Genomic DNA, 11,029 nt, shown 5'->3' with positions numbered 1-11,029 from the left:
ATACAATTTGAGGATTGGGACAAATTGTGGAAAGCAGATTTAAAATTTATAGACTGTTCTCTTTTGAGGGAAAACTACAAGAAAATGATGTATAGATGGTACATTACAGCAGTAAAAATGGCAAAAAATGTACAAAACTGGGTCAAATAAATGTTGAAAATGTAAAGAAAAAGAAGGTACTTTTTATCATATGTGGTGGGAATGCAGGGAAGTCAAAATATTTTTGGGAGATGATATATAATAAACTGAAAAAAAATGTTTAAAAGGACATTTGTATTAAAAAAAAAAAACCAGAAGCATTTTTGTTAGGGATCTTAGGACAAGACCTGCCAAGGAAAACAAAGAACTTATTCATCTTTGCTACAACAGAGGCAAGAGTCTTGTTAGCACAAGGATGGAAGAATGAGGAAGTCCCAACGAAAGAACAATGGCAAGAAAAACTGATGAGCTATGCGGAATTGGCAAAGTTAACATACAAGCTACAAGAGAAGGACAACCGTGACTTCAAGGAAGAATGAGAACTTTTTACAAACTATTTAAAAAGACAAAGGACTTGGACTCCTTGGCAGATTTTGAATAAACATCCACAATTTATTAGTAGAACATAGGATAGATAAGGCAATGATATGTAGAACTTTATAACATGCAGAGAATATGTAAACAAATCAGAGGGGGGAGCTGAGGGAAGTCTCTGGAGGGTGGGAGAGGGAGGGAGGGGAGGGTATAAAAAGGGGGGAATGTAATTGGTTATATTGATTGACAATGTGTTTTGCTAAATTTGTTCAATAAAAATGTTTTTAAAAAAGAAAAAGAAAAAATGTATTTTGGGTAAAACTGCATGTTTATATTAGGAAACATTTGCACAGAAATGTTGAGGGATATTTTAAAAAGTAAACAGATATGGAAATGTGGGGAAGTGAATTTAAGATTGAAAAAAGGAGAAACCAAAATTGACAAGTTGCAACTTGTCTACAAATGAAGCAATAAGCAAATGTTGCAGGGCCAGTTAGAATTTAGCATGAGGAAAAGGGACTGAAGAAGCATTGCAGATTTAATTCACCGCAAGACTGCATCTGAATGCTTTTCCAGGCTTTGCACCATCAGCATAGGATATAACATCATGATGATGTCAGCTCCCGGATGGAGGAAAGAGCTGGTTTTAGTTTTACAAGGGAAAATATGAATAGTTACAAAGGAATGGTGTATGACATAATATAGGTTAGCTAGTCTCACATTTTGAGAACTCAGGATTAGAGTGTGAATTCCATTCAACAGTTGCCCAGGATTGCTGAAGCCAAGCCAAAGAGGATCATAATGTCCACGTTGCAGTGAGACTCTGGTGTGTCTTCTTAATATGAACCTGCCACATATATAGGTAAAGGTAAAGGACTCCTGGATGGTTAAGTCCAGTCAAAGGTGACTATGGGGTTGTGGTCGGTGCTCATCTCGCTTTCAGGCCGAGGGAGCCGGCATTTGTCCACAGACAGCTTTCTGTGTCATGTGGCCAGCATGACTAAACTGCTTCTGGCACAATGGAACACCGTGACGGAAACCAGAGTGCACGGAAACGCCGTTTACCTTCCCGCTGCAACGGTACCTATTTATCTACTTGCACTGGTGTGCTTTCAAATTGCTTGGTTGGCAGGATGTGGGTGGCACTGTGGTCTAAACCACTGAGCCTCTTGGGCTTGCTGATCAGAAGGTTGGTGGTTCAAATCCCCGCAACGAGGTGAGCTCCCGTTACTCTGTCCTAGCCACATATATACAGTATCCTTGTTCTTGAGAAAGTTGAGTCCCATGGCATCAGAACATGAGGCAGCGTGGGGCACAATCTTCCTATCCTATGCTGGCAGAGCATAACAAAATTTTGAGCTGAGTCCAAGGCCTTGCATGATTTTCTTTGCTGCCTCTAAGGACATCTTTGGCTCTTTGCTTGTTAGGCCCATTGTGCAATATCTTATAGCCTACCTGTGACAATCTATATTACAGGGCATGGCTGTACCTGCTTGTGAGTTTCAGGAAGCCCTCTGTTAGATACCGAAAGTGGGACTGGGCTGACTGATCTGATGCAGCAAAACCACTCAGCCTCTTATCAGTTTTGTACCGATAGGATTGTATCCAAAGATGTGCTGAGTAGCACAACCTGTCACTGCAAGGATTTCTGCTTGTGCAATGGGGCTTCCCCCTTCGCCCATGCACCCTCTAAATCTGTTCTAGGGGTTTCCCCAACCCTCTAGAGTTGATTTGGTGAGGTCACAGGACACGCAGGAGGGGGAAGGAAGAAAAAACATTGTGCTGATGTGTCGTGGCAATTAGACCTTACCTTTAGCTTGTGGGTTCACCATCATTTATGAATGAGCTCAGAACTTGTCGCAAACATCTTGGGGAACATCCAGGCTGGTGCTGTTGATTGACACTGTGGTTCTGCTATGCTGTGCCACCATGCAGCATCCTGGGAAGTGCAGTGGTACCTTGGTTTATGAAACAAATCCGTTCCTGAAGTCTGTTCTTACACCAAACCCATTCTTAAACTGAGGTGCGCTTTCCCTAATGAGGCCTCCCGACACCGGTGCCCTTCCACCGTTTGGCTTCTGTTCGTAGACAGGTAAAGTTCGCAAACCGGAACACTTCTTCTGAATTTGCGGAGTTCATAAACTGAATAGTTTGTAAACAGGACTGTTTGTAAACCGAGGTACCACTATACTGGGTCCAAGCAACCTTCGTGGGGCCCACTGCCCACTGTGTCCATTGACAACCTCTCTGCTGCAGTCACCCAGCTGCTTGCCTACCCACTGGTAACAGCACCCAGGCCTACCAGTCCTGACGTACCAGATACGCTGCCCTCACTGGCAGAGAAAGAGGAGTGCGGGGGGAGCACACCAACCCCGGCAGCACGATCCTGGTGGGGTGCCATTGCGGCTGCCCCCCTGGCTCACGCAGGGGGCCACACCCCCGGGACACGCACCACGCTCCTGCGGGCAGTGTGCCACACCCCTGGACACGTGCCAGCCCCTCCCCTGCCTGCTCTCCACCCCCCCCCCCCCGTGCTGGAGCATGAAGCTCCACCACTGGCTGCCTTACCCTGCTATGCATACTGCCTGCTTGGACTAGGCGCAAAGGTGAGGGGCGGACCAGTAGCTTTTAAAATCAGACTACAATGGAGGGAGTGATGAGAAGCAGGGCCACCAAACGCTCAACTAAAAAACCAGCAACTTACGTCTCCTCCTCTCTTTCAACTGATTGCATGCTTAGATTTTCTTTCTCCCTCCCCCCCTCCTCCTCCCCAGCCCCTTTTCTTTTTATGCCAGCATTTCAGGTTGTGAAACTGAGGTCAGGGATTGTGGAGCCTTGTTAGTTTGAAGAGTGCAGAAAAAAGAATCCCTTAAAAATCCACCAAGCAAGTTTTGGCACATGGTACAAAGCACCACCATTATCACCATGGCTGAACAGGGGCACACTGAGGATCAATGACACCACCCCCACCCCCAGCTTGGAGCACCACTCTAACTGCACAATGCTTACTCAGCAAGCTGCAGAGAAAAGTGTTGAGATTACAGCGATCTGCTCTATCTGGGACCAAAATTCATCTTCTGAAAGATGTATTTAGACAAATTTACAAGGCAACTTTTCAATCACCATTTCAGTGCACCTATAGCACCTCACTGCACTAATGGGCATAAAGAGAAGAGGCTAAGGGGGATTTCTCCCCCCCCCCAGCAAAAAAAAAAGTAAATACAGATGCAAGCCAGCTATTGCTGGATTTTGTTTTCTTTAAATTAATACTTAACCGTACACGATGATTGCAGTTCACCAGAAGTACAAACACTTTCCTGCAATTACGACTAATGTCAGAAGCATATACTGTACATTTCCTTTGCTGAGAGGCTGCTGCGATCTGGAATAAAAAGTCCCCATTGAAGAAAATTTCTATGCATGCTGTGCAGCAGTGTAAGATTGTATTACAGACTGGGATTACTGATATAAGTGTCTTCTCCCTCTCCCCACCCTCCTCCAATGCATCCCTGATACCATTTAAGCTTAAATAGCTATATAAGTTCAAGAGTATGTTTATAGGGTGAAATAACTGGGGGGTTTTATGTTTCAGAAACAATGAGCTTGGAGATCAGCCATTTCTCGCTAAAGCCTGTAGTTTCAGGCTTAGGGAAATGGCTTTGACATTTTCCATTCGATGTTTGTTAGCTGATTTTATTTCAAATTCAAGATGCTGTATAAATAAGATGCTATCTGAACCTCCGATAAAAGTTAGGACTGGCTGTTGATACTAGGAATTCAGCATTGCTGGGTTCTGGATACTTTCCAGCATTTGCCAGATACAAAACAGAGGAAATGCTACGGACTGCAAGGATTCCCTTGGTTTCAGCAGCTCCCTTCTGAATCACTTTGGAAGGGCTGTAGAATCTGTTTTACAAGGAAAAGGTCCGGGTGTCTCCAGGTACAGCTGAGAAACACTCCTGAAACCCTGGAAAGGTTTAGATCAATATAAGGTAGCTTGCTAGGTTCCTGATCATTGTAATTCCTTGTGTATATGTACATAAGAGAATAGTCCAAATATCTCTCTGGTTGAGTATTCTGTTTCCATACTGGCCAACCCGAACCCACAAGCAGGATGCATATTCAATAGCACTCTCCCACTCAGGATCACTATCAGCTGGCATTCAGAAGCTTACCGCCTCTGATAGTGAAGGTAATATGCAGCCATCACGATGAGCAGCTATACTGAAGTTCTGATCTCCAGCTTTTGTAGAGACCACTGCACATGCCCATGTTAAGTATAATTGGTTTAATTGACACTGAAATGGGAATGCGTGATGTATTGGTGAAAGGGTTTAACTGGAAGATTCCAATGAAGCTAAAGAACAGGAAAGAGAGCTATTTCTGGGCTTTAACTGGTTGATAATTAACTGACTGTTGTCCTCTAGCAGCAAACACATGAGTGATAAACCTTAGTTCATGTGAGAAGTATTGAGTTGCAAATAGACCATCTTGAAATGAGGGTGGTTGGTTCTTTGTTTTCTAAAACTCTGCAGAGAGTGAGGATGTAAATGAAGCTCTCCAGGTAAACAGCCTAAGGCAGGATACAGGATGGAATGCAGGCAATGGGGGGGGGGGAGAGAGAGAGAGAGAGGGAGAGAGAGAGAGGGAGAGAGAGAGAGAGAGAGAGAGAGAGAGAGAGAGAGAGAGAGAGAGAGAGAGAGAGAGAGAGAGAGAGAGAGAGATGTTTGTAAGCTCTGATTATAAGTTATGATAATTTTATTTCTAAGATGCTGAGCCTGTGCTGGACAACACAAGATATTGTATGGATATTTTGGGTGTACCTTTGATCTTTTGTTCTGTTTTTGAAGAAAGTTCTGGAAGTAAAATTTTGAATAATAACTAATGGGTCTGGGCAATGCTTCATTCCAAAAGGACCCAGTTTTTATGTATCCAGTCACTTCAAACTGTTCAATATTAATATCTGCAATAGTCCAGTTTGCCATAACATTTCTTCTGACCATTCTCACCTCTTTTTGCCCCCTTTATATTTTTCAATGTGCACAAGAACTTGAGGGATAAGATGCAATAGCATATAAAAAAAGCAGATTGAGAAATGGTATTTGGACCATCACACAGCAAGGGTTGAAACTGAGGCTGCAAGGGGTTGCAGCAGCTCCTGTGTCAAGGATGGAGGATGCATGGCTTCCCAGATGTTTCTGGGACAGCAGTTCTCATCAGCCCAAGGCAGCATTACCAATGGCCAGGGCTGATGGGAGTTGCAGTTCAGCAGAATCTAGACAGCCACAGATTCCCCACCCTTCTGCTATGTGAGATTATGCATTCATAGGGAAGCTCTTGCATGTATAGGGAGCTGGTTGTGGTTGCTGGGCATCTGCTGAATGACAGGCAGGTAGAGAACATTTAAAGTTGCATGCATTTCAAAGCCACTGTGATGTATTCATGCACAATCCCTGTTATTCATAACTTTGAGGTTCTGTTGTATCTCAGACATAAAACACCAGATGCTTACTTCCATCTTATTTCAAAACTATCTGAAATGTTTGATTAGCTGCTTTTTTGGCTTTTTTTTTTTACAGCTTTCATGCCTCTGTCAGAACCATGAAGCCAGTCAACCTTGGTGCATTTTGTGATCTTTAATGGATCCCAGAAGTTCAAAGATTAATGAACCGAGAAGGTTATTGAGCCAGAGGAAACTAGAACCATTGTGATTTCTATCTGGCCAGAGATGGCTCAGCTATGACTGTTTGAAAGCCACCTCTTAAAGTAAGTAAATACCATGTTTGTTGGGTCCCCCCCCCAAATTATTTGTGGGTAATGCAATTGGAAATTTCCTACTTTAAAATTTGTGTAAAAAGTAAATGCATTACTTCGATATTGCCACTACTACTCCCTCCCCCCTTCAACACCCAGAGACAAGGAAAAACAGATGTATCTCTCATCGCAGATAGCTTCCTGGGGAATGTAGCATCTTAAATAGCTGCAACAGCTGAGTGGAACAAGACTCTGAGATGCGAGTCATGAAACCAAAAGTGCAGGAGCCTTTCCCCCCCCTTTTGTTTTGTATTCTCTTTTTTGTTCACAGAGAAAACACAGGTTGCTGCTTTTATTGCACTGAAGGAAGCTTCTGCAGTTTCATCAAGGACCTAAAGGCGTAGTAGGAGTTATGGCATTAACAACACAATCCAAAACATGCTCAATAATTCCTATTGAGTATACAGATTTACGCAGCAATAATAATATAATAATAATAATTTATTATTTATACCCCGCCCATCTGACCGGGTTCCCCCAGCCACTCTGGGCGGCTTCCAACAAATCACGCACTCACTTACCTGGGTATGCACACTGTTGAATTCAATGAGACTAAGTTCGATTTAGACATGCATAGAATTGTCATTTTCAAGTTCTGGTATGAGCCAACCTGATTCGGACCTCCCAGATTAACATGCAAATTGGAATGCCAGTTATTCTTTGGATTTCACAGTTCTCTAAATTTTGCCATGTGGCTCTTGGTTCAAAAACAATATAACCAAATGCATATCAGAAGGTGGGCAGTTCGAATCCCCACGACGGGTTGAGCTCCCATTGCTCTGTCCCAGCTCCTGCCAACCTAGCAGTTCGAAAGCACATCAAGGTGCAAGTAGATAAATAGGTACCGTGTTTCCGTGTGCTGCTCTGGTTTACCAGAAACGGCTTAGTCATGCTGGCCACATGACCCGGAAGCTGCCTGCGGACAAACGCTGGCTCCCTCGGCTTATAGAGTGAGATGAGCACTGCAACTCCAGAGTCGTTTGTGACTGGACCTAACAGTCAGGAGTCCCTTTACCTTTACCTTTACCTTTAGGAAAAAATACATTTAGAAATGTTTGAAGATTCATGTAGAAATGTGTGTTTTGTAGTGAGAATATTCTTTAAATACATATGTAAATGCATATTTAAAACATGTACTTTTAAAATTAATTATTAATTTTGTGTTGCTATTTTTAAATGAAGATTAATGTGGGAACAGATTCAGGAATGAAGGATCACATGTGAATTGGTGCAAACTGGAAATTAACCTAAGGCAACTGCTCCCCCTTCCAGATAAATGTGTGTAGGATTGCAGTGTATTCACTGCTACTCTGTTTCATTAGCTAAACCTTTATTTCTTTTCTTTTGGCTGTAAAGGATTGTTTTAGAGTGGTTTGCTACTCCAAGACCATGGGATAAACAACATGTATCTGAAGAAGTGTGCATGCACAGGAAAGCTCATACCAGTGACAAACATAGTTGGTCTCTAAGGTGCTACTGGAAGGAATTTTTTTTATTATTTTTTTGACTAGGGCAGACCAACACGGCTACCTACCTGTAACTAGAACTTATTATTCAATTGAGAGGATATCTTACGCTACTCCTCATGCAAAGCACACACATACACACAGACACAGACACAGACACACACACACACACACACACACACACACACTTTAAGTGGTTAAACAATGAGTTTGTTGCCAAATCTACAAAAACTTTGCCTGTGGGAACACTGACGTCTGAAACATATTACAACATAATCAGCAGCACTAGGAAATAAACAACTCTCAATTACCTCAAACCCCAAATGCTGAGCATCTTGTTACTTTTTTTTGGTTGTTCTGAGGCCTTAAAATTATTGAGTTGTTCTGGTCTGCTGCATTGTGGTGAATAAATCTAGAATGATTCCCTGGGAAGAGTGAATTGCAGTTGACGTGCTGTTAATGCAAGAGGCCACAGTCCGCTGTTCACCCCAACACTCCGTATACGGAGAGAGATAATAATAATAATAATAATAATAATAATAATAATAATAATAATACAGTGTTCTCATCAAGAGGGAAAACTAAAGGAATGGTGGGAGAGATCTAATTTCTAGGAAGTGGGAAGCAGGAGAAAGTTGTGTGATAAATGCAGTCTAGGGAGAAAGAAATATGAAAAGAATACACTTTAGCTCCCTTTAGAGGGGGGGGGGGGTTAGATTCTTACACATACCCTTGCTCCTGTCAAAGTGCCAAGCTCCTCTTTTTTTTCCATACCCCCCCATGAATAACCTTCCATAATTTGAGTATGTAAACTCAAGTTAATCACATTGGGATTTGAGCAGGGGAAGCGTGCTCCATTGCTTCTCAGGAGAAATTGTGTCTGTTTCATTCTGGTCTTGCAAAGGACTTCACTGCCCCATTGGAGTGCCAGAGTTAAGGCTTAAAAAGGGAAGCTAAATCAGGTCCTAGATTTGAATGAAAAAAGGTTTCAGAAGATTTCTAGGCACCTTTCAGGCATTTTCAGAGGCACCTAAATTACACCACAACTTTTTTAAAAAGAAAATTTGCTTGTGATTCACTTCCCCCGCCACACACACATTAGGGATGGATTTATCTGTCAATATTGGTTTCTCTCTATTTTCATTCTTTCAATCCTAAACTCAGTTTGCTACATGCCCACATCAGTTCCCCCCTCTCTCTGTGTAAATTTGTTAGCATTTTTGTGCATTTTTCCTAATATCCACATCTTTGTATGAAAACATGCTTAATATACACATTTTTACAGGCAATTCTTAATACAGTGGTGCCTCGCTTTAAGAACAGTCCTGTTTAAGAACTATTTGGTTTACAAACTCCACAAAACCAGAAGTAGTGTCCCGGTTTGCAAACTTTACCTTGGTCTAAGAACGGAATCCGAATGGTGGAAGGGCACTGGCGGTGGAAGGTCTCATTAGGGAAAGCGCACCTCAGTTTAAGAATGGTTTCGGTTTAAGAACGGATTTCCGGAACAGATTAAGTTGGTAAACTGAGGTACCACTCACTGTATACTGCATTTGTGTAAGTTGTTTTCACTTATAGGTGTGTTTTAAAAATGCATTTTATGCACATTTTCCACACAAAAAATTGAAGTGCAAATTTCAAAGCGTAGCTGCATTTCAGTTCACGTATTGCAAAACAAACTGACTTTCTCCCCCATTCCTCCATACAACCTAGAAATGGTATTTAGGTGTTTTAGAAACACTTCTGTAAAACAAGTATCTGCATCTTGCCACCATGGAGCCACAACTGAGTGAAGAGAGGATGGCTGAAGATTATGGAACTGTCTATGCATGCTGGAAACAGTGATATGCTGATTCAGTTACAGGCTCCACTGGCTGCTGGAAGTCTCTGCACAGGGAGTTGCAGGGGGAGGGGAAGCATTTTTACCTAAAAGAGTTCCTCCCCCAACACCTCATACTGTATGATTGGCAGGTGAATCTTTGTGGGTAGTGCTGCCACCAGGGTCTGCTCGGTTGGTGTTGACCTGGGACAGGGCCTTTTCAGTGGTGGTCCCCCATTTGCGTGAGGCCTTCCCTGATGAGGTGTGTCTGTCTCTGTCATTATTGCCTTTTAGGAGGAATTTGAAAACATTCCCATTTAGAAGGCATTTGATGGTTGAAGGAGACTCTTCTTGGCAACCCAGAGATCACTGGGTGAAAGAATGTTTTAGCTGTTTTTATAATATTGTAACTGTTTCTACAATAGCTTGCAACAATGTTTTGTTGATGTGTCTGCCACCCTGATCTCTTTTGGGGGAATTTATATGGGCTATAAATTCTGTTGTTGTTGTTGTTGTTGTTGTTGTTGTTGTTGTTGTTTGTTGCAAGGCAGTATATCTAATAGAAGACATCTGAAGGCAGCCCTGTTTAGGGAGGCGTTTAATGTTTAATAGATTATTTTATTTCATTTTTCTGTTGTAAGCTGCCCAGAGTGGCTGGGGAAACCCAGCCAGATGGGCGGGGTATAAATAAATTATTATTATTATTATTATTATTATTATTATTATTATTATTATTTGTGCAATTTACCAATGATCCTGCCTTGCATGTTGACAAGAATAGGCAGTTAAATGGTCAAGTGGAACAGACTTCTGTTGTGCTTTCGAAAAGGATCATTGCAGAAGCAAAAGCATTTGGAACTAAGATTCCATTTGCCTTATTCCTGCCCAGTGTATGGATGTTCAGAGCTGCTTGCCTCGTCATGAAGCTGCACAGTTTGCACTGCCGTTTCAAACAAACTAATTTGTTTTTAAAATGCATTGCAAATGCATTGCTTATTGCAAATTCGACAAAATCTTCAAGATGGCTTTATTTGATCTAACAGGCAAGTGGTAGGGTGGGTTTTCTCAAAGAGAACAACTTCAACTTTCATTCAAATTCCTCAAAAGAATGCCTTTATTGGAATGTGGTTGTGCTATGCAAATAAATTGTGCAATCAATTAATTAACCCATCTGTAAAAGGCAGATAGTTAACTGAAAACTCTTTAATCAGCTGACAGCCCCAACATTTTGCAGGTGCAGCAGGCTGTAGAACCTGGCAAAAAAATTGTCTCAACTCCCCCAAGTGCTTTGATTTAACTGGTTTGGAGCTATCACTCCTAAATTATCATTATATGCAATCCCAATCTGTTAAAACCAATGGGACGTTTGCCATTGACATCCATGATATTTGGCTTGTAAATACAGCAATATGAGCTG

This window comes from Zootoca vivipara, chromosome 7, assembly GCF_963506605.1.
Source record: "Zootoca vivipara chromosome 7, rZooViv1.1, whole genome shotgun sequence".
In the NCBI taxonomy this organism is placed as follows: domain Eukaryota; kingdom Metazoa; phylum Chordata; class Lepidosauria; order Squamata; family Lacertidae; genus Zootoca; species Zootoca vivipara.
The sequence above is the reverse complement of the archived record's forward strand: the minus strand, read 5'-3'. Positions refer to the sequence as shown.